Source organism: Neolamprologus multifasciatus, chromosome 2 (genome assembly GCF_963576455.1).
Source record: "Neolamprologus multifasciatus chromosome 2, fNeoMul1.2, whole genome shotgun sequence".
Lineage (NCBI taxonomy): Eukaryota > Metazoa > Chordata > Actinopteri > Cichliformes > Cichlidae > Neolamprologus > Neolamprologus multifasciatus.
Window position 1 is genome coordinate 21,390,331 of NC_140440.1, and position 25,417 is coordinate 21,415,747.

At 41.7% G+C, this 25,417-nt stretch overlaps 1 protein-coding gene and 1 long non-coding RNA gene across 14 annotated transcripts in view; one reads left to right on the plus strand and one right to left on the minus strand.

Annotated features, from left to right (window-relative positions):
* The window catches only part of tenm2a (teneurin transmembrane protein 2a), a 232,015-nt gene extending 211,000 nt beyond the window's left edge, over positions 1 to 21,015 (minus strand). For 8 of the 13 annotated variants that reach the window (XM_085131731.1, XM_085131726.1, XM_085131713.1 and 5 more), the window contains exon 1: positions 20,333 to 21,014. The gene's annotated coding sequence lies outside the window, so the exon portion shown is untranslated. Of the gene's footprint in view, positions 1 to 20,332 lie in introns of all 13 variants that reach the window. The other 5 variants (XM_085131688.1, XM_085131696.1, XM_085131673.1 and 2 more) reach the window with 2 other exon arrangements.
* The window catches only part of LOC146524308 (uncharacterized), a 132,264-nt gene extending 107,384 nt beyond the window's left edge, over positions 1 to 24,880 (plus strand). Inside the window, exon 2 of the long non-coding RNA XR_014868973.1 lies at positions 24,805 to 24,880. This is a non-coding gene — a long non-coding RNA (uncharacterized LOC146524308). The remainder of the gene's footprint in view (positions 1 to 24,804) is intronic.
* Positions 24,881 to 25,417: the final 537 nt, after the last annotated feature.

Sequence of the window (25,417 nt, forward strand, 5' to 3'; positions counted from 1 at the left end):
CTTTATTCAACAGGAGAGTGGAGAGTATACAGGAAAGTAAGGCGACAGTGTGGGGGAATGACCTACATGATATTGTCTGCGGTAGACTCAAACACAGACCCTTGCAGCAAGGACTCTTGCTTTGCTGTATACAGGCCACCAGCTTCACCAGGTGAGCTATAGAGACACCCTGAATGAATATACTTGAGGAGACTGACATACCGTCATCATAGCCTGTGTTTCATCGCTTGATCGTTAGCCATTGGCTGATTAACTTGAACATTAGTTGGCTCTTACACAGAAATAAAGCTGTTTCTAACTAATCATACCCCAAAATAGGTACCACTGGGTTGCAATTAGACCCCATTCCCAGTAACTGCAGCAAGGCTTTAAGAGAAACGATCCTGCAACAAATCCTACGAATCCTAAGTGCTTCACCTCCACCCAACTTGGCCTCGCTACAAATCTAGCTGCTTGGTAATGACGAAGAACAAGCCACGATAGTTTTCTTTCAAAATAAGGGAACACAATTCTTTGTTCATTTTTCAATTCCTAATTTTTTTTGATAAGATTGTAAGACTACTGCACAGTATTAGTATTTCACTAGTTACTCCTAATGGGCAAAAAAATGGCTCAGAGTTGGCACAGGAGAATTAGACATACTCTTATCACCTTACACCAGGGGTCGGCAACCCTGGGCACATGTGCCACGGTTGGCACGCAAAGGGTTAACTGATGGCACGACCATAGCTGGACTGGCCATCGAGCATACCGGGCATTTGCTCGGTGGGCCGATGGTGATTTTTTGTTTTTATGGGCCGATGATTTTTATTTATTTATTTATTTTATAACAGTATAAACAATGAAAGGTGGTGGATTGGCCAGATGCTGGCAGATGTGTAAAAATAACTTGTTTGGTGGTGGCTATGGCGGAGCTGCCACAAGAGGCCAGGTGGATGAGGGAAAGGGGAGGCAGGAGGAGCAGAGACCCGAGGCGGCCGCCGGTCCGAGTGTCAGGTGAACTGAACTTCAGGTAAGAAGTTATGACCTGCAGTCTATCTGGGTCAGATATAAACCAAGTTTAGGTGGAGTTTATTTTCGTTGTGCTGACTTTTTACCGTCAGATACAATAACTCGTACTGCGTGCTAGCATGACAGAGTTTCTATACAGCTGGGTGGGTGCTATGATGTTACTGATAGTGAACTTTATTTTATTCATAAGGTTAGTTAGTAGAGTTGCCAACCGTCCTGTACAAACGGAATCGTCCCGCATTCAGAGAAAATATTACCCGTTTCGTATTGAGCTGAAAAGGAACACAGTTTGTCCCGGACTTCAGCTAGAATGAAAAAGACACAAAGCTGGATTTATTCTGTCTTTACGCTGCACAGCTGCCTCTCTCTCTCATTCAGTCATGAAACTGATCAATGATCAGCTGATCGGCTTTTCTCTCTTGTTTGTTTATTGTCCACTTTGCGCCAGAAAGAAGAAACCAGCGGTTGTCGCGCTAAACAACAGCAGCACTTTCAAGCTTGATCAGCTGTTGTTAGAATTTATTTTATATTAATTTCTAGTATCGGCTGATGTTTGCTGGAGCCACAGCTGTAAAAGCTGCTGGTCATGATATCGGTTTGGTTATCTGGTGAGAGGGAAACATGAAGATGAAACCAGGAGATGACCTTACTGAATCATCAGAGCTGAACAGGTGATGGAGAAACAGGTTTACCTTTTAGGTCACATGAATGAGTTGAAGGGAAGTTAAGAACTGTTTCTGAGAGACAAATAACACCAGGATCCTTTTCTGTGTAGCTGACAGCTGGTAACTGTGCAGGGGCCAGTCTAGTAAAGTTTTGCCAGGGGGCCAGCTAGGGCATTAACAGGGGGGCACAAAGAAATACTTTTCTTTCTTATTCTCATTTAAAATGTTTAGTTTTTATTAAATAATTATCTGAATCAAAGTTTTTATCTGATGTACAACGTATAGAAATCATACATATACCAACAAGACAGTGTACATCACTGTCACAACAGCGTTTGTTTTCATTCAAAGGCTTTATGGCTTTAATACCTGGTGGGCCGGTCTCTGGTCAAAATGCCTGGGCCCATTTTTTGTCCCAGTCCAGCCCTGGGCACGACATGCAGTGAATTAATCTGAGAGGGTGCATTAAAAAATAAATGGCCGGGCCAGCGGTGCACATCGCAAATTAGCTTGCATAGACACATTAGTTGTGCCGCTTCTTAATGACGATACCCCAACTACCAGATTCAACTTGTAATTGGCTAAAAATCTCTTAGCCTACTGGTGAGAGGGGCATTGCTAGCTGTCAGTTTTTTCAGGCGATGTTGAAATTTCCACATTCTGACACTTCAAATGCCTCAGGAGCTGTCCGCTCAGTGCAGCAACTGTTAATATAGAGCGTTATTAAATTTATTGCTAATGCAATCATATGGCACATTGACTTCTGAGGAAATTTTAGATGGCACTCGTCATCAAAAAGGTTACCTACCCCTGCCTTACACAATCTTCTTCCTTGGCAACACATGGCAACTGCAGTAGCCCAAATCCAACTCAACTTATGACATTATGGGCAGAGTCTCTGGGTGAGCTATGCCACACACAGCTGGTCTATAGCCTCCAGGAACTATCCGTTTATTATTTTTTATTGATATCCACCATGGATTAAAGTGGGTTTTGGCAGGATGGGGGAACTCAGAGATCGGCTGTAGTGGCGCAGCATGGAGAAAAAGGGTCACTTAGAAATAAGTCATATCATAATTTTTGAGATCCAGTAGATTTTTACTTTTACAGGCAGGACATTTCCCGCTACTCCAGATCGATCCAGTTCATTGTGGTAAAAGTATATCCTATGTCACCCACCACCGTGTTTCTGTCATCTTCTGCTGCACAGATACCTGCTAGTGTTTCCCTTCAAGTCACAAAAAAAGACACAAAGTCCCACTGATGCTTTGCTCCTCCTCTTCTCTTTCTGTCAGTCTTTGATTCACACACACACACACACACACACACACACACACACACACACACACACACACACACACACACACACACACACACACAGCTGACCTATTAAAAGCTTCAGAAAAAAAGAGGGCTGCCTTTGTCCTATTACTGAGTAGTGGAGCTGATGTTACTGAAGTTGGCAGCCATGGATGACTGGGAGCCACCAAGGCCTTGGTCAGCTGACATTATTCTGGCCCTCAAACATTACCCAGCCCCTGCAGCGGTGTCTGCCTCTGTGTGCATGTGTGTGTGTGTGTGTGTGTACCATCTGTACTATTTGTCCTTGTCCAAACTTCTGGATGGAGTTGCCATTTGCGGCTAGGTGGACAAGAGAAAAGGAGGGAGGGCCAGAAAGAGACAGAGAGAGAATAACAAAGAAGGTCGTAATCTGAATGGATCCGAGCACTGATCTCTTGGCTCTCGTAGCGTGTGTACGGGGGTCACATCAAGCTTGAGCTCCAGGATAAGACGGGGAGGAAAGCAGCAGAGATACGGTATTTGGACAGGCAGTAAAGTCACCAATGACAGATTGAGAAGGATCAGCGTTATCACAAAACAGAAAAAAATATGGACAAATAATTTGAGTTATCCATCTGTACTGTTTACGTCTCGACGTGTGTGTGCGTGCTGCTATGTCTGAGTCAAGAGCTGCATCTGCCGTGGGATTACTCGCATATCGCATATTGTGATTCATATAAAAATTGTCCGAGGTACTTTAGGTTGATAACCGACAAAACTTCGCCACAGCTGTAATGCCGGAGGTCTGATTTGAGTAAAGGCAGCAGAGATGAGCACTCCGCCTGTAGTCCAGGGATGAAGCTGAAAACCACCAAACAGTCCAGATGGGTCAGCAGCACAGAGCCAAAGCCCTCCTTAACCTGCTGGATCAGGGAATCAGCCATGCTTCACGACTGAAAGGCAACACACACACAGTCCCCCACATAGAAAAACACTCAAATGAATGGCGACACAGGCTCTACCTGCACACAACCCTCCCATTCACAGCAGGTGTAACAAATTGGGCGGCTTTAAAAATTCTATCCACACTGCAAGTGATAAAGCCCAGCTCACTAGTTTGTCTTTGGTAACTGCTGTAAAATAGCAAACGCCCTGCTTTATAGATTCAATGTCATAAAAAGATCAATTTGTTTCTTTGAGAATAAACAATAATACGGTGAATGTAATATTCTTTTTTACAGACTTGTTTATTTTCATGTAGACTGGAGCATTAGAGATGCCATTATAAGGCTGTCTAAATTGGTCCACTGAGGTTTGGGCTAGCCCATAACAAGCGCGGCGTTTCTAAAGCATTTATGCAACATCGCCCAACATTACAGCTTTTAGTGTTTACTTCAGAGAATTCCTTGGTCCCTATAGATGATCAAGTGTCTCGCAAATTCATAAACCAGTCCTCTGCCAGTTACTTCTGTCTTCTCTAGTCATGTGAAACTGCGTGAAGAGGCGGAGTTTACCCCCCCCCCCCTCCCCGATTCCCGCTCCAAAAAAACGTCCATTAACTTGTTTTGACTTTTTTATTCTATATCAGTAATTAATGGAGAATTAGCACGCTGCCATCCTTAAAACTTTGAAGTCGTCAGGAGCAGGTTTTGAAAGTAATTCTCTCTCACGCGTTTCTAAATTGTATGATTAAGCACACTGGCTGCAGCTCTGCCTTGCTGCACCGCCGACACGTTGGAGCGCACGTACAATGCCGGCAATTTTTTTTTTTTTTTTAAAATTCCCCCCCCCTGAATAATTGTCAGGGAATTGAGGGGCACACAGAATAAATAAGAACATAAGTCAGGTTTAGGGCACATTGTTATCACAGCTATGCCAGTGCTGTGACTGTGAAATGGAGAATAGAGTTTCAGCGCTCTCGAAAATCGCTCTCGCCCACTGGGCCAGTGTTCCTCTAGTTCAGCTCACCCAGAGTGATATCCTCTTGCCGAGGGTAAGTGCAGGGTCCTGAAATTCCATCCTACACTGATTTACCAAAAAACATTATGCTCTGTCTTTGCTCGAGCTAAGTAGTGCCAACTCCAGCACTCTTCTAAACAACTGTGATGCTGAATTTTTATAGCACTCCAACGCAGAAGAAAATCTTGTTGTTGTTTTTTTTTGTAGTAAAACAAAACTGAGACAAGTGATAAATAAAGGAAAGGAAGAGGGGGGGAGACAAATTCACAAAATCTCTTTTTTGGGGGAGAAACATAAAATAACCAATCCATTATCTGAGCGCCACCCCTGCTGTGTTCCCCTGATTCCTTCTAGCTATTAGCAGCTTAGGACACAAATAGATCACACAAGATATTAAAAAGCAGCAGGAATCTAACAGTTTAAAAGCTCTGTCGTAGTCCTTGCTGTGGAACAAAAACATGTCTGAATGCAGTCAAATTATTTTTCCGCTGATTCTTTCTTCTTTTTTTACAGTTATTGTTTAGTATTCATATTTTATAGTACATGTTTTTTTTTATTATTATTATTAGAGAAGGAATTTTCAAAGAGAAGATGCAAGGCAACAAACGTGATAAGCTACTCAGCTGAGCATCCACACAAACCCTGCTGGTGGTATATAAAACGTATGTATTCTTAACTCCATTTTTATTCCTTTTCCCAAGTAAACATGACTCAAATGAATGGAAAGCATTATTTTGTGCCAGAAATATAAAAGCATCTGGTTATACAGTGGCAGTACTGAGGCAGATTTAATAACAAAACCTCAGGAGACAAATGTAATGTGGTTCATAAGAATGAAAACGTACAGATATACGACTTTATTGTATTTCCAAGCTTCGCCTTCCAAACATCAGCTACAGATTTGCGGTTGGCAGGAAATAAAACATTCTGTCAGAAGCGATCAAGGTATCAGGATGTGAGAGGGGCTAGTGGCAACAATTGTTGCCATCATTTAATTGACAGTAGCTGCGACCCTAATATTGTTAAACTCTTACACGAGTGCAAATCCTGGCACACAGTTTGTTTTTATCCTTTTACACAAATGTAAAAGGAACATAAGGGAGCAGACAAAAAAATAAAATAAAATAAAATTGCTGGCTTCGGGTAGGAAAAAAGAACGTCCTTGAGGTTTTTGATGGACTGTGATCGTGTCCATGAAAACACTTAATACATTCATGCTCTTGCACCTCTGATTTAATGAGTATTCACATTCTGCTTCAAACTCTCTTTGGGTTTAGCTCCTTTCTGGGGTTATAAAATCCATGTTGAGGAAAATATTATACTGGCAGACATAATAAACATGAAGGCAGTTTAAGTAATTATGTCAGTGCGCCTTCACCAGCTAAATCCATGAAAATCCACAAAACTAAATCCATGAAAATAACACAGGATGCAAGTGTTTGCTCTAAGATATAGTCTGAGCAGTTAAAAGCAAAGCACACACACTCCTCTAAATTGAACTTGAGCCTTCTCACATATCTTATGCTGACCTTATAGCAGATGATATTTGAGGTGATTCAGTTCGAAGCAAATTTCTAATTTAGAGTCTAATCACAGATCCGAGCTCTGCTGCCACCAAACTTCGAGGATACGACTCAGTTAGACCTGAAGTTATTTTACTAGACATCATGTTATGTATTTTAATGCCATGTTACACTTCCTTTTTCTTTTATATCACTGAAAATTTCTTCTTTCACATCTTTTCTGCTTTTGGTGTGAAGGATTAGTAAACAAAGAGAGAAAATATATATTATATGACTTTAATGTATTTAATATATTGCACAGGGATAGTTTTAAAGAAGCTATTAATGCCTGTCTTGCAGGTTGCAGCAGGAAGAATAATTGTTCATTAGGAGCCCAGTTTAGCTCTAACATAAATTACTTTCAATCAAATAACAATCAGTTGAGTATATATCTATTTTGTGTGTCTATGATATCCATACTAGTTTGGTTTATTTTCAGTCTTTTATTTTAATTAGGGATGCAACGATACCAATTTTTTCAAACCGATACGATACCGATACTTGGATCTGAGTACTTGCCGATACCGAGTACAAAAACCAATACTTCTACCACACACACACACACAAATGCAATGAATTGGAAGACAGGTTTTATTTTATTCTCTGCCGATAATAAATAATATCTTAATAAAAATGACCACAAAAAAATTTCAAGTGAAAAATAAGCACTTCTCTTAAATTATTGCAGAGTCTCCACATTGTAATTTAACAAAATATCACTGAACTATTGGCACTGTCTCGAGCTTTCAGAATAATAAATAAACAATTCTGTTTGGAATAAAATAAATACAAATTAGGTTTGAGAATAAAATAAACTTTTAAATTATTGCAGAGTGTCCATATTGTAAACAAACAAACAAAATAACGAAAGTATTTGGTATTGACGAACGAACTCCCCATCTGCCCATGGATCATCAGTCCACTGTGCCGTTAAACCAAGGACTGACATCGCACACACTGCTTGTCTTTACCTCTTTAGAAAGTTTTGGCACCATTATCTCCCTGATGTATGGGCTGGGAATTTCATATCGCAGCTCGAGTATGCTCAGAAGACGGTGCAATCCTATGTTTTCCACGACCGGCATTGGCTGGTCATCCAGAGCAATAAAATGAGTCAGAGCCTCTGTTACTTTAACTGCCCGTGGATTTTCTCTTGACATTTTTCATCGCTTTTCCAAAACCTGAGTTAAAGTTGGCTGTTCCGGTCCACACTGCTGACATTTTGTTTAGCCTAGCTACAGCAGCCTCCAGTTTCTCTTTTTTTACTCGTCTAACCCTGTGCCTGTTTAGCGCGGGATGTCCCCTAGTGGCCAATCTAAAAAACTACAACAAAAATGACAATCCACCCTCTGATTAATGAAATAAGTTAGTATCGGTTCGTGGTATCGGTTAACTTTTACGAGTTAACCGATACCACATTTTTACAGTATCGGTCCCGATACCCGATACCAGTATCGGTATCGGTGCATCCCTAATTTTAATATGTTAAATTGTGTCCATTCTTTGAATTACTGATAAATACTCACCTGTAGTGTGTTTTTAAATGACTAAACTTTTGATAAAAACTTCACCAAGTTTATGAGAAACCATCAATTGATCACAACCCACACAGCGTTATCGCCACAGGCGTTTTCTTGTTCTGTGCTGGCTTTTTTGGATACCTTGTCACAATTGGTCAGTTTCTGGCCATTTAAGCAGATAATATATTTACATATAACACTGTTTCACAGGCCTCACAACCTTTAGAGTTCAGCAGATGGTTTTTGTAACTATAAGTCACACATCAACTGGATAGTTTAGAGGTTAGCTGACAAAAAAACCTCCTTGTAACTGCTTTGGTTGCGAGCAGATTGCTACAGTCACCCATAGTTTGCACAGAGATCCCCAACTCGAGAACGTTAGCCTTCAAAGTAAAGACTGATATTAAGACATTTGAAAAGGTGCAAACTTTTATTTTTAATGGTCTCTGTTTCCAGTTTGCATCGCAGTCCTCACAGTTTGAATACCTCCCAGTGAGCAGATGGTAAGGTGAATGAGACAAGTCAGTGCCTTCCATACAAACTATGGATGACCATGGCAAAGCAAATTTCCAACAAGCAACCTCCTGCAACCAACTGTCAACCATTCGGGGAATACATATTATTTCCTATCGACTGGTTGTTTCCAGGCAGTACTAGAATTTTATCATCACTGACAACATTCAAAGTTCACTCAAAACAAACAATTAAAAACTTGAAACATCCAGAAAACCTTACATTATGAACCAAATCCTCCTCCTGTGAGCAGTCTTTCCCAAACCACTCTTGGCAGCTGTTCACATATGCCATATTTGCACAGGAAGTATGACTCAGGAACCTTTGATTATTTGTTAAAAAAGGTCAAGGTTTGTTTAGGCTTTTTGTGCTCACATGTGATTTTTGTAGCTGATAAGTAAAATATTCCACCACAAATGACCTACCACATTTCACCAAACACAGACGTCCAGTAATATTATTAGTCCTGTACATTTTGGTGATTTTGGTGTCTCTTTTTTTTTGTTTTTCAAAGTTTTATTTGCTGTTCTCCACCTCTTTCTTCTGTCTGTTTCCTACATCAGAGTTAAAGAGGCTCTGCTGGAAATTATCAAGAGGCTCATGTCTTTACACAGTATGCAGACCAAGTAACAGAAAGCAGGTTCAAATCTATCAGAAGAGTGACATCGGGATGATGAGATGGATAACACGCAGTGCAGCATGCGATAAGGAACATTTTGCTGTCTTTCAAGAGGCTCAACAGTTATTACGTGGCGTTCCGTGCAAATAGGGCTATATTCTTAAATCAATGTTGAGCGACAGCAGGGTAAAGAAAACAGAGAAGTGGACTTAAAGATTAGACCGCTCTGCCTAGATACAACCGCACAAACACGGTGAACGTGAAGTGCCCTTATTATGCACAGTGTCACACCGCACCGCGAGCTCCATCAGGGCTTGACACTTATAGAAACAAAAGAACTCTTGAGACGCGACAACATGTGGCAATAATAAAAAGCCGAGGCATTAACCTTAAGTGCGAATGTTCTGTGCAGGAGTTGCAAATATAATTGGCAAAGTCGAACACGCCAAGCTCACATCTTTAGAAGACACATTCACACACACTAAAGTCTCAGAGGGCATTTTCAAGTCCAATAACATCATTACATCCATTCGTGTTATTACTATTCACATGAGTGAATAGTAATAACATCAAATATGAATATGGTGTAGACAAGTCATCTGTGTGTGAGTGTGCGTGGGTATAATGTGTGTATGCGGGTTATGAGATTAGAATCATCCAGGACATTCATCTATTCTGTTGCTGGTGAGGCGATTGAGTGGGGCTGGGTGATATGATGGCACTTTCACAAAGGATTACATTACTCTCTTTCATCCCCTTTATGCAGTACTATTTTGCTCTCCCAAATCTTTGCATTTGATAATGGACACTCCTTATGTTATGAATTAAGCTGGTGCTAAATAAAGGATTAACACCCAAAGAGATAAAACGCACAATCGTCTGCGAGTATATGTTCACGTTAGATATGTATGTTTCTCTTTTGCCAACTTGCATTAATCTACCACTCCAAATTGCCTTCGCATGCACACAGGATCCATGCGACGTAATGCAAACAGGGCTGCTGTTGCATTTTCGGTGGCAGATCAGTTTTAATTATAGCTGGGAGTAATAAAAAAAAGTAATAACCTCATTTAAACTCAGGTTGCAAGTTAAATGCTTCCAATCTTCAACTTCTCGAGCTATGCAACTGACTCCAAACTCCTTAAAGTCGACACCAAGAGGACAGAATGCAGTTCAGATTGAACCAATTAGTCTTTACTGACTTCTTAATTTAAATAATGAAAGTTGGTTTAATAGCTCTGTAAACTGCTATACTAATAATGGCTTCATGGTTTGTATTTTAGCAAAGCAAGAAGCTTTAATAAAAAGTATGCTTCTCACCACTAACCACAAGTCTGACCATGGTGGATAAGACTAAGATTAATGATAAAAATATAGAACATTTTTACTGATTATAGTGCAACAACAATAGCTTATAAATCGAGACTCGCCATACATAAGGTACATCTATGTGGGTAGACATCAATTACATTCCCACACTTAGAGAGAAAAATTTCTCCTGATTCTGATTTACTTTTAAAAACTGTACCTGACAGCACATGCAAACATATAACATATAATAATGGAAATTTTCCCCCAAACTGCAGCCTGTTCCACAATCTTCTCTCACTTTAACAACTTCAAATAAAGTGCTTTAACCAAAACTGAACTGAAAATGAGCTGCTGTACACCGACCTTGATCTATTTTACCTTACCACCTTAACAAAAGCAGGAGAAATAGACTTATGTAACAAAACAAATGTCAGGGACTTATATATACATACTGATGAAAATGATGTATGTAAATTCACCAGATAACAGGACATTGACCGTTTTCCCCTTTTTTGTTTGTCTCCATAATTTCCCTCGTAACTGCTTTGATCCTTTCCAGATGGCTTTTAGCTTAAGCTACTTTGTCTTCTTTTGATTTAATAGTCTGACTAGTTTTTTGCTATGAACGTTTTCATAGCTTACTCTGGTGGACTTAGCTAATGACACTTTAGCGTGAAGCTGTGACTATTTGCTTGCGCATGCATGAAATAGATCCACTCATAATTTAACATTATGAATGGCTGCTCACTGGTAAGGGATGATAATGCTAAAAATGGGCAGATTCCGGTCCCTGTCTGCTCTATCGGTGTAGTCTTGGATAAAAAGCTAACCACAATTTACAAAGCTAATGGTCAAAAGCTTTGGTGTTAGATGCTCATTTTATCCTGAATTTGTTCAAGTCTTCCTGTCTTGCTAGAAACATTTAATTACATGATTACATGACAGTGTGTTTCTACAAAACTCATATCCCCACCCCCACCAATGCCCACCCTTCCATCCAGTCCCAGGAAAGAAGATGGACTGCATTCGCAGCTATACTCAATCAGTGATACAGAGACATAGCCAGCTCTGTGTCTTTGTTACTATGTAAAGAGGCAGAGAAGCAGAAATGACAAAAGCATAGGAATCTAAGCTACAGTTGTCTGTAAATGCTCTCCATTACAATAAATGACTTCATTAAAATAAAGATGTGTTCAACCACCCTCTGTGTTTCAATGAGTACAACTGCGGAACAATTTGTTGAAGTGCGCTCAAGTAATGGAGCTTCGGATGCAGCCCGTTGTATTTACACTTATCCTCTCAATGTGCTGGCCCAGGACTGCCAAAAGGTATTTGTACCTGTGCAGAGCACCTGAATATGCACACTTATGTACATAGACACAGCTGTATCGCACAAAGAGGGCCAGATCCTGCCTTTCTCTGTGCTTATTAAGACATTGAAGCTGTTAGCACCTAGCAGCACTAATCCTATAGCCTTATGCTCACTGTTAGTGGAGCCAAATGGCCTTATACAGAGCAGCTCGCACTCTTTCTCTCCCTCCCTTTTCTGACTCTCTTTCTCCCTGTGTGAGTGTGAGCATCTGTGACTGTCTGTGATGAATGGACAAGGCAAAAGAGGAGAGGGGTGAATGTGAGACATTGCACCACTGAGGCCAGTGAGAATAGAGGGGGAAAAGACAGAATGAACAAGGCAGGCAGAGACAAAAAAAGAGGATATGGGTGTATATGGGAGTGTGATTTTGTGTGAATACATCCGTCTGGATGCTAGGTGGAGAGGGTCGGGGAAGGGGAAGGTAGGGTAGTTGCACATGAATTGCATACAAACACAACTACATGCACTCTGGCCCAGCGTTTATGTCCAGCTTGTTAAGCATGCAGAGTGTGCGCGTGTTTACACCTGTGTGTGTTTGCTGTGCCGTGCGCACGCCCGCACATGTGTGCGTCCAGGCATGTGCAAGGCCGAGCTAGGTTAAACTTGTATTCGTGAAGTGTTCCCAGCAGAGATTAATCATCCTGTGCTGGAATGCAGCATCGCGGTCATATATCATCACCTGACCTCTCTCTCTCTCTCTCTGTCTCCCTCACATAGCAGTGGAGTCAGGGTAAAAGGAGTGTCATTGCATATCTGCAGTAAACAAACAGCCGAATGCTTTTTGACAGAAGTGGGAAAGGTAGGAAACTGCGCTAATTATCAAATACCAGTGTTCAGCATCAATCAGATGTCACAGAAACCTGTTAAGGTCAGAACCATTTAAAAAAGAGAGAGGTAAAAAGAAGACAATGCGAGCTACAAATGGGAGAAGAAACTAGCAAAAAAGAAGGAAAAAAAAGGGAAAATGCTGGCCTTCAGCTGCCTCTGCTGGGGACACGCAGAAGCCGATGGATGCTCTAAAAGTCTTAATTTTAAACAGAATCAGAGCCACTTTAGCTAACTCCAACAAAAATGCTAAAGATGCCAGCCTCATCTCATTGCAGTAACCACAAGAGCATCACTACTGCGGACTAATTTGGGTTTGACTTGGCTGTATAGTCATGCAATATATACTGTCTATGCTGGGAAACATTAATAAATGCCTTTAAATACTTCCACAAATTCCTAAACCACAGAAACTGTAACACATTGTATGTGTGTGTGTTTTTATTGTTAATCCTGCATCCCAAAAATATAGATATATATAGCACAAGGTCTGAATGACCACTTCTTCGAAAGGCATTATTTTTGCATATATTTTCAGCATACCCTGCCTTGGCCTATGCATAAGTGAAAAGTTTTCCTGGAAGACCCTTTTTTAAGGAATCTCAGACTGAATGGCTGACTGGTTATTTGTTAAGACAGCCAAGACATCTGAAGAAATGATTTCCAGTAATTGTATCCAGATGACTTATTTTTATTTTTTTTACAGCACTGCATGAAAGCAGTGTAAAGCATGTATGACTTCATAATTCTGCAAATGTACCTACACACTGTGAAATCTTGACCGTCAGATGGATTGCAGCTTAATTCAGAAAATGCTTTTGGTGCTTTTAACATTTTTTTTTAAAGTGCATTTATGGTTGCGATAGCCAGTCCATTTTTTCTTTTTTTTTGGAGTAGGGACTTAGGTGAGGACAATGTGTGCTTCCAGCTGGTGCTTAAACGTTCAAGGGTGGACGGGAGGTAGAAGATGCTGCTCAACAAATGTTCTCATCAAACCTTTACATCTTCCCACAGTAAGAACAGGAGGCCAGCCATAAGTCAATGATATTCTGTGCGAGCTGCAATGCATGTGGAAGAAAGGACCTTTTACTTAGTTGTGTTCAGCAATAGGAAATTGATTCTTTAATATTAAAAATTCAACAGCTGAGTTTCATTACTTTTCCGAGTCTATCCCCTTTCCCTTGTGGAGTGGGAAAATATAACAGTTTATTAAATTACTTCTCTGAAAAGTCTCTGGGGATGCCATCTTAACTCCCATCCTCCTTCACAAGGCCATTTTAGACTGTAACTAGACATGTCTGCTTAGAAAGAGAGACAGAGAGAGGCAGAGAGAACATGGATAGATGGTATACTAAATATACAGATTCCACTGGCTGCCACAGAGAGTTTGTAGTTATTTCACTGGCCAAGGAAAGGCATGGAATTGAATGATCCCACATATTAAGGGAAGGGATTATTGTCAACTGACTGGTCTGAAACTGTTGTGCAATGTCCGTTGCCTAGCTATATCAGTGCTATCATGCAGTTATTAGAGAACATAGATGACATGTTAAAGATAAAACCTGAATGCTTGATTCCTATAGTAAGGCTATTCACTCATTCCACTTGTGCCCTGACAGGAAATGGTCACTGCAAACCAATACAAAGTTCTTCTGATTGACCACTTTTATCCTATATGGGAATGCTGATGGAAGTGATCTTATTCAGAATGGCAATGATCCCATGCACGGGTGCCAGGGGGTCCCAGAAGGAGTTGGTGAGTAAAGTCTTTATATCCCAGTCCACTTAAACACTTGTGGAACTGTTTTGGACTGACACATTAAATGATAATCTCCACCAGTGGAATTAACACACAAAATAAGGGAATATTTTTGGGCAGGATAATTTGCCATCCCTCCAGTAGAATTCCAGAGACTTGGAGGATAAATCCCAAAGCATACTGAAGCTGTTCTAATTGCACATGGTGGCCGAGCACCCTTTACTGCCTTTATGCTGATTTTCCTCTTGAAGTTGTCCTCAGTTTCTACATGTTCGACCAGTCAAGGTTAAAGCGGATACCTGTCTAATCCCCACAATATTCAATAGTTCCTGGGTCAGAGGGCTTTACGAAAGTTCACTCTTACAAAAGATCCTTAAGTATCATCAATGAATGCTGTTAATACACTTCCTGATCTAAGGAGCAACGGGGTCAGACCTTAATGACTCTGTAAGTCTAAGTAATAAAGGCAGTATATTTGAGCATGACTCAACCGGTCACAATGTCTTCTTAAAGGCAGATAAGGACTTTCCCACTATTAACTCCACTCCTCGGGAACAGAAGAAAATAATTTTAGTAACTTGTTAAAAAAAAAAGACTGTCTACACTGAGAAAGAAAACCCTGAACTGTTAAACAAAGACCAACAGACGAAGGATGTTATTTTTTGGTGACTTCAATTAAGTTTCCTCTGTGAAAGTTAGCCAAGAAATTCAGTTTCATTTGTTTCCAATAAGGTGCATGTTCAGCTGTACCATGACTTCTTTGCAAAAAGATCAGCCTTCAGCCCGTTTCATACACAGTGCTGTAGATGTCATTTTCACTGACAGATGACTGACAGTGCTCGCCTTCGCTCAAACATCAACATGAACGCTGAGCACCTAAATGAGTGAACACATCACTCACTGGTCAGCGGCCTTTGTTTCCGTGTGTTCCAAATTTCACCCACATCATCCGCTGAAACTGATGGTCTTACACAGCCTTGTTATGATGAAAGGCTCGGCACCAGCCGTTGTCCGCATGCAAGCAGGCGCATGTGCTTGGCTGCACTTCAATGCAGGGAGGAAGCTCATCACAAAGCGCCATGAGTCCATGAGAGGGATGAGTTAAAACCAGTCGGTCAGCTGTCAGACAGATGTAGTAAATATTATCCCACTCTGCCATCACTTCCAACACAAAAACCCACAGGATCCATGAGCATGGTAATCCAAGATGAAGGCTGCTCTCTACGAGCGTCACTTTCTCCAAAGCACAGCTAATGCTGGGTGTCACACACCGCACACATGCAAACACACACGCATACGCTCTCATCATGTAACGCTTAGCAGTATAGTCTGAGCAACACACACACATGCACACATACAAAACCCGTCAAATAAAATCACAGGCCACAAAGGCTTCTGAGGAGTGTCCAAATCCCAGATGAACGATGAGTTTATGGTTTTCAAATTTATTGTACGTTTAGGAAAAATCACAGAAGATCAACACAACACAAATCTCAGACTATTACGCATTTTAAAATTTAATCATGTTACATTGGGGTCTAAGTATTGGCTGCTGCGTCATCTTCTCCTATTATATGTTTTTTTCGTGGCTATTTTAAGAAAGCTTGTTCCGATAAAGAGCTATCCAATGCTCTACGTTAATGTGATCTCTCTTTTTCCACTGAAAAATGCTAAATAATAGGGAGCAACAGCCATGTGCGTCATAGCCTTTTAGAGAGATGCTAAGATGATATGTTGAGTCAGTGTTTTGGTTCAATTTGATGGGACTACTGGAAGCACAGACATTAAGGAGGACTGTTAATTGAGGCGCTCTTCTAAAAAGTGCTTCAACATAAAAAATGTAACTGCACTGGCAGATTCGTCACACGTAAAGTGGTACCAAACGTAATTGAATTCAGTCTTGTAATCACATCAGGAGGTTAATAATAATAATACTAATAATAATACTAATGCTAATAATAATTTTAGCTTTCCTTTTATGAACTCCAGCCTTAAAATATCTCAACAGAAAGCCACTGGATATGTCATCGACTATTTTTTTTTCCACACTCTGTGGTTTCTTACTCATCTACCCACCAATTAATCAATTACTGCAATTAATATAATTTTCTCCTTCATCAGCAAGCCTTTGTAATTTTAGCCTCTCAAAAACCCACAGCATGCTATTCCTACCTATGCCTTGGCAAGCTCTCGAAAGGAGGACAATTAATGTTGAAAGTTGAAATATAACACAAAGAGGACAATCGAGCATGAATGGATCAAAGTGAGGCCTCGCCAGACGAGGCAGGAAAAAGGAAGGGGGGATAGTATGGAAGCATAACTGGTTAACTGAGTCGGTCTGTCCTTATAAAAGCCTTTCCGACACGGTTGTATGTCATGCTGCCCAAACTCTACTGTGTAGGAGGCCAAACAGGGCAGTATCATAGGAATGAGCCCATTCCTGCAGCAGTTTCTCTATCTGGATGTGGATTTATGACACTGAGATGATTGTATATTTGGCTCTAAAAAAAAAAAAAAGCAAAAAAATCCCTGAGCTTGTGACATAACTGGGAGGGTGGTAGGCCGGGCGGACCTGCCTCTAATAGAGCTGTGCCACCAAGCTTAGTATTTTCTATTTACTAGCACGTCTTGACAATTACAGCAACAGTGTAAACATAACACCCTCTCTGCATATTCTGACAGAATGAACATCCCTTTCACCTACCTCTACTCTCTCTAAAGGTCAGTGTTCTTAGTTAATCAGCAGTGACAAGAGGCTATTTGTCCTCCGTTACTACTTATCCTGTTCTTTCCCAAATTATAAAGTGCTATAGTCTAATGTACCGTAGAGCAGCAATAATTGCTATTTATATATATATATATATATATATATATATATATATATATATATATATATATATATATTTTAACATCACAAATCGTTCCGAACCTTATACGACCTGATTGCTATAACAGGAAAAGAAGTGGATGCTTCAAGATGCAACTGTGTGTAGATTATCTGGGTGTGATTGCTCAATTCATTCTTCCCAGCATCTTAAAAATAAATGAAGAGCTAAACTTGGAATCCCAAATTGAACCCTGTGGATCTAAGTTATTTAAAAACTTGCCGAAATTGCTATGGTTGCGCTGTCAGAAACAACAGTGCTTAGCAGTTCACACCCTGTCGAAATGGCCAGGTAAAGGGAAAAAATGTTAACACCAAGCAGCAAATAGCTGTTTCCAAAACCAAGCCAGTCAACACATGAAATCATGCGAAAGCCTTCAAATAAGAGGCACTTTACTTCTCTCAGGTAATTATACCTGAGAGACATACGTATAAGCAGCTCTTTTCCTGTGACATCAATTAACATGGTGCAATGTAGTTCTAGTTGATAGGAATTAAAACAAAGGAAACAATGGTAACTGGTTTGTGTTTAAAAGGGATTTTTGGCTCTAAATCGGCAACAAAATTGCACTGGCCTAGTCACAACTATTCAGCTACTATGCTGGTTCATTTTCCAACACTAAGTAGGCTCTGAATTGGTTGGGGAGAACAAAATGTATCAACCGGGCTTTCAGTACCTCTACGGGTTCACACCTGTAAAGTGAAATCAAACCTTTGAGATTTTCTTATGCCGCTTTCCATCTGTGACTGTGGACAGTTCTGCACAGTGTGGGATAACACACAGCACAGGGGTCAGACTGGATATCGCTGACCTCCGAACAGCCCCGCAGCCCCCAAAATGCGCGTGTGCCTGCTGACATGCACATGCATTAGGGTTATTGTGTGAAGCCTTCAGTCTTTTAATCCCCTAATCTGCTGAACCCTGGAAATCACTTGCAGTCATCTGTCAGCCAGGTCGGAGTGGGCCACAGGACTCAACAGATTCGCACACGAGTGCACACGTACACACAGCCAAACACACACGTACACAAATAGACACACACACACTTTCTCTATGCTAGTCATTTATTCAACAAGGCCAGCCTCATTGCAGGCTAATGAAGATTGATGCTCCACTTTCCAGGACTCACAGGTGTTTCAGTGAAATGTATGTATAAATATATAACCCATATAGAGCACTGGGAAAAGGAAGAGAGATTAACAGAAAGATCATCCCCAACAACATCTATGTGTGATTTAACAACAAAAAAAAATGCCATATTTATGTAGAAGTCAACCTGCAGAATATCTGCATGGTAACAGCACTGACTTAATCTTGATGATTAGTTGTGAAGGGACGGCAAGGACATGGACTCAGGGAACCTGTAGTGCTCAGACCCTTAAGTCAACTCTATGCATCTCAGGCCCATTTGTGCATGTGTGTGTGTCATCATGCCAAATAGGACACCGTCAAGGCTAGTCGGGAGATTGCGGTTGACACAGCCTGCTGCTCTCCGGCGTGAGCGCCTATTAGCACTTAAGACCGAGTCTCACTATATGCACACACAAACACGGCAAACTGGCCGTGATTACACCTGGCAGGTCAAACACTGTGGCAAACAGCTGAGCCTGTGCACTCGTCCTTGCGAGCGAACCAGACAAATGGCGAGAGAGAGCAACATATGCACTTGTTTCCATATGCATGCGCTTAAAAGTGTGTCAGAAGTGATCCCACGCAAATCTGAGGGCTTTGCTTCCTTTTTTGATTTCTACGCCCCTGTCAAAAGCTCAAGATGGAGGAATGGAAAGCAGGAGAGAGATCAAAGAGCGTCAGAAATCACACAGACGCAGGCGGGCTTGAAGAGAGCTAAAAAGGTGGAGGAGGAGATAGCAGGGCCGCAGAGAGAAACTGTACCAGTTAGATTGAAGTGTGAATCTCAACAGTGCGTCTCATCACCAAGATCTTCGTGGCATGTGTGTGTGTGTGTGTGTGTCTGCGTGTGTGTTTCATGTCATAAGGTGCCGATGACTGCCAGGCTCTGGGATATACAGCTGGTGTGTGGGCCTCATATCCCTCGCCACCCTGCTTGATATACAACTGACTTTAAAAGTTTTCCTTATTCATCCTTAAACTTTGTGCCTGAAACCCTTAACTAAAAGTCTCACTCATGTTCATTCCTGTGTGTCCTACACTGTTATGTTCTGCTGCAGCTTGAAGGGGGGCAGCTGTCCTGTGCATGAGCACATCACCAAAAACAGTAGCAGCAGAAGAAAGAAGAAAGCTCACACTTCCACTGCCCCTCACCTCTGATACAATACCAAACAAGCAGAAGAAATATGAATGAAAAAAGCTGAATAAAGTGCAGTGCACAAGAAATAAGAGACAGGAATGCATCGTTGTTGCCGTCCCGAGAAGGGGAGGCAAGAGGCAATGACAAGTCAAGCAGCCAATTAAAGCCCTCCAGCAGCTCCATGTTTGTTATTATGAACTGAAAGCGTGATTTTGGTTTCTTTTCGAAGGGCACTCACTTAGGTTACTTTCTCATGCACGTTACGGGGAGCGCTGAAAAGAGGATGCTGCGCTGCGGCAGCCATAAACGCGTCGGACAGGAGCTCTTCATCACGAGTCACGACAGGGTCTCGAAGTCCACCCTGATTCTTTTAAGGTTACTACATTTCTTTAAAAAAAATATGCAGCGCAGAATCGCCATGTGGAAACCTCTCACGCCACAAAAAGTCCACCGCAATTAATAAGGTCATTATTGACGGGACTATATTTTTTTGGACGTCTCTACGCATGGCACGTGAACGACACTGCAGACGCGGGGAGATGACCCCGATCACCAATGTCAGCCAAGCGTCAAGGGCTCGCATGAGGACTACAGAATGATATTCGGATAAAAGGCACCTCAATGTCATCGCTCTGCGCTGCCCTCCTCCCCTTCCTACTTGCCACAAGATATGACTGTGCATGTCACACACACACACACACACGTGCTGCTCGGTCACAGAAGCTGGCGGGTTAATCAGCAGCATCGTTTCCACAGGAATACACTGCAAAATATCACGTACCTGTTTATAGTTACGTGCGGCACTCACTGCATAATCCTCCTTCTTCAACTTGAACTTTTTCCTTCCCTCCAACCGAACCAGCCCGAAGCTACTTGACACTTGTCTATTGCATGCTTCTCTCTCGCTCTTTTTTCTTGTTTTGTTTGTTTGTTTTTGCCCTGACTATCCTGTCAAGCCGCTATTGAACGCGAAGTGAGATGACAGCACGAGGGGATGAGCTGATAGAGAGGGCAGGCAAGGAGCCTCCAGTTCAGCATCTCACCAAAATCGTGGAATCAAACGGAACCATCCGTTCTGCGCTGGTGGTCGTTACAGGCAAACAGTGCTGACTGGCAAAAAAAAGGGGGGGAAAGAAAAAGAAAAAAGCAAACCCCCAAAATGGACCAAAACTGGATGAATACGGCTGTGCGCAAACGGCACGTCTTCCGTTGCTTCTCTTCGGACCCGAGAAACGGCGGGGCGAGCGGGCATGCTCTGAACACTGAACCACGGCCGATCGGTAAAGGCTGCGCGCAGCGGCACCCAGGGAGCGACCATTCACACACACGGTATAGAGAAATGACCGTGGCTCGCGGAGCGCGCGTTCACGGCCCAGCCAAAGTCAGTGGTCATTATCAGCGCATGCCGAAGAGTAATCCACAGTAGGCTGTTACAGCCACAGCTGCAGCACTACGAGATGAGATGCAGGGGATCAGCAGTGACAGCGATTAAACCATCTGAATCCCAAATGTTGAACTATGCTATGTTGAATAGCAGATCACTATTGAGGGCACTTCCTCTATTAATCTAAATCTATTTACATATTATTGTCACTTTAAAACATATTTAACATGGTGTAGGATTTATTCGAAAAATGCATATTCCACTCAGTATTAATATATGATTACTTGAGGACATAATGGGACAATTTCACGAGAGGCAGCGGCAGCAGCAGCAGCTACATTGCCACATGTATTTACAGACTAACAAGCAAAAATTGAATCTCAGTGCATTTTTCAGGAAACTTACACATGCCCGCTTTTGGTGTTAGTGCCTTCTTTCCAGGGCCTGGTGCTCATTACAGTGGTCCTCAAGCATCTCTTTTTAAACATTGCACCCACTGCACTGCAGGCTACTGTTCACATTAGCACACTGCCTAATGGGCTTTCTCCGTATTAGCAGCAATAGAAAGGTGCAATAATAGAAGCATGCAATTATGCACCATAACTAGGGAAAACATTGTTAACAGTTACCCTATTGCCTCTCACTCTCCGAGCTGTAAATGCATATTTCCCAATGGAGGTATGATAATAACGCCTGCTTATTTGAAAACACCTTGTAAGGAGAACCTTGTGGCTCTTTTGATAAAGATTTCATTTCAGAGGCATTTTTATGCATAACTGGGGATTGGCAGGGGACATAAACCTCCCACTTTCTGCTTTATTTAATTTATTTATTTGATTTTACCTCGTTCATTTTCTTCTTCTTTTTTGGCTTTGGCAATCCATCAACCTGCACACAATTGGTATATTGATCGGGACAAAGGTGTCCACTTATAGCGTAAGTAAAATCTAACAAAACTGCAAATGGGTTTGAATTCACAGATGGCTTGGTTGAATTCAGAGCGAAGGGTAAAAGGAAAGAGGAAGGAATCACTGGATCTCTAGTGGGTAACACAGGTGCAGTACAAGATGAAAAATGCAGATGAGGGTAGGACGGCGTACTGAACCATTTTAAAGTCCCCAAGTGATAACCTAAAAAAAAAAAAAAAAAAAATAGAAAGCTTTGACTTGGGCTCATGGTACCCATTCTTAATAATGCAGGTGCAGCTTTGTCCAGGGATTTTTATTTGTCTCATATACTGTCCAATGTGGAATTTTGTTTTCTTGAGGCTAATGAGCTTAGCTACATTAAGATATAGCAAGGCAGCACTAGTTTGTTGACAACAGTGTATGATTGCTTCTTATGGCTGCATCCACATCTTTGTTTCTTTAAAGTAAAAGACACAAACCAGAAGACCACAGATTATCATAATGGTAAAAAACCCCAAACAAACAAACAAAAAAAACAACACAGAGGCACACCCCCACCTTTCCTTCTGATTTTGCAGGGTGTTAGTGTGGACTTAAAAGCAGTGATGTCAGCAGTATCAAATCAGTCCTTTCTATCCATCTGCACTTAAGTCCTTGCATATGGACACACCTAGAGATTAGCCTTAATATGTCCTATAATAGGCCAACACTTAGCCAGCGAGATGCAGAGACTGGCCAGTGAATAAACCCCAGATTAGATCAACCAGAAGCTAAAACCACACACTTGTTCACGAGCATTTTGCTCATGGTTTTTCTTTTTAATTCGAGCTTCTGCTTACGGCCCTGCCACAAAGCAGGATCAGTTGTGGAAATCCTCCATCCTCTTGTCTTTACTCGCTTCCAATTTTCTGTCAGTATTAAGTAAATTGGTCTTCCCCTACAAATCCAAACAATGAAGAGATATTGTTGCTACTGAGTAAGCTAGTTTTTAAGTATTGTTGTTTTTTTAGTTAGTATTTAAAGTTGCACAAAATCAGTTAGTGTGAAAACCCAATTCTCAGTGGTTGTCTTGCCTAACTCTCGCCACTTAAACATCCTCCCTCATTTGGCCGCTCTCACACGTGCATGTATGCATACAGAGACATAAACACAGACAAGTTTGTGCAGTTCCTTTGCATATATACTCAACCTTAACCTCAAAGTGACTAACCCCAAGCCTTCATCTCACTCCTAACTGTGACCCACATTCAATCTTAATGCTTTGCTGATAATGTCACAACTTCTGCCAAAAGGACCTCACTCCTGCGCTCTAAAACACAATCTATGCGAGCCTCGCATAGATTGACACAGACACAAACAAACACAGGCTACACTTGGCAACAAAACAACGGGCAATTAATCAAACACCTGTTGACGAAGCATGAATTAAGCCCGCAGAAATGCTAATTTTAGCAAATTGTCACGAACGACCTAAAAATAAATGCTAATTGTATCTAACATCTGTGTTTAATTGGCCATGATTATGAAAATTATTAAGAGTCTCACATTAGCAGCAGACAAGAGGCCAGACTGTCCATCCATTTGTTAATTAAAAAAATGTTTAAAAATGTTTATTCTAATGTTATTCTAATGTAGACTATCTGAGATTAAATGGGACGAGATGTGTGGGTCCTTCTCAGGAAGGTTGGTGATCAATCCTAGAACGCGCACAAAGCAACAGTGTGTAGTGCATACAGACACTGAGAAAGGCCTCAGCCACCCAGAAACGCCTTCTTTAACGTAAGACTAGTTAATGCCTTGCACACTTGCTGCAAACTGCCATCCTTAATCTCAAAAGGGGGTTACACTGCATTTCCTAGCCTTTTCGGTACCTAGCCTTCTGTCCCATCCTTCTGCCTTACCCCGTAATTAGAAACAGTGAGGCACACAATCTGACCCGTGGATGAATGTGTTGCTTGAGACTTGCTCAAATGAGGAAAAAAATAATCCCGAGGCCAGTTGTCACATGCTATGCGTGTAGATGAGTTAGTTGACCTTTCCCTATCATGAGCCAATATTAGCACAGGCTATTATAACCTATCAAAACTTAATGCTTATAGCCAATGCCCAGGGTCCATGAGCCTTACAGCGCTCTGACTGTGAATTGTGTTCCTAGTGCTATCTCTGCTATTACAGACTGCATAGTGTCAGGGGTTCTATTTAACCTTGTGCAATGAGTTCTGTCCCATAGATATATCACCATCAGTCACATCTGCATCCACAAGGGTTAACTCTCAATACAAACTGCATCTGTGCATGCGCCGGGTGAAAACGTGTGCCTTACAAACACAATGAAGAAGATGCATTGCACTGTTAATTATATAATCAATTTGATTAATTTTCAAAATGCAAATGAGCTAATTAAAGGACCTGAACTTATAGAATTACCACTGATTAGCTGGCTAAGCACTATTGCTGCCCTCTGGATAGACCCTTATTAAGCTATATTAACTGTGCCTTTCTCGATACAGCAATAATATAGCTCGTAAGTTATAACTATTCAAAATAGCATGAAAAGGGATAGAAAACCTGATGGGCTCTGAGTTAACAAATATGAGAAAAAAGCAGCAGTAATGGTTGTTAGACACACAGTTTCTTATCCAATTTGCGCTCAAGAATAACCTTTGCTGCACAAAATAAAAGCTGGTTATTAAAGTCCAATATTAACAGGCTTTTGGCATTCCTTTCAGTCTGTTTCTCCAGCGCCTGTCTATTTGTTTGTCTCTTTAGTAACAAAAAGGCTGTGACTTTGTATTTCTGCTCCCAACCATTTCTCTTTTCTCTCATCTCACCCTCAATACCGCAAGTGCCACTGGGAGCTGGCTGATGTGAGGCAGTAACAGGTACATCGGGGACTTGGAGAGAGTGGAAAAGGAGCCCGTTTGGATTGGCACACAAGTCTGCTGTAATTACGTCGAGTAGCGGGGGGGGGGGGGGGGGGGGGGGGGGGGGGGGGGGGGGGGGGGGGGGGGGGGGGGGGGGCGGGGGCGGATGCAAATGAGCATATACTGTGTATTTGAGGGGCAGGCTATGCTGTTTTATGTTTGCATGTTTCATTATGTCCATGTGTGCACACATGTCTGCACATTCAAATGCGTGCCGGCGTGTTTTCGGGGGAAGCATTAGATCCATCAGCATGAGTCAAGAAGCTTACAGGCAGCTTACAGTGCAGCGGGGGGTTTGTGGCAGGGGGTACTGGAGAAGGAGGGGATGGTGGGTAAGACATGAGAGGAGGAGGGTGAGGAATGCTGGAGGGCTTACAGAGGAATAGGGCACAGCTGGTTTTTAATTGAGTCTCCCCCTCTACTTCACCATGTGTATATATGTGCGCATGAACACACACCCACTTATTTTTACTCAGCAATTTCCCATGATGGCTCAGAGAAACTAAACACTTCTGTGTGGCAGCAAACTGCATTCAAAGACCTCCGCAAGGGCTCACTTTTGGTTATATGACTGGTACATTTTTCCACCAATCAAGGCCTCTGACAGCTGTGTGCGCCCCTGAATTTTAGTGCTAAGTCTCAGCTCAAGG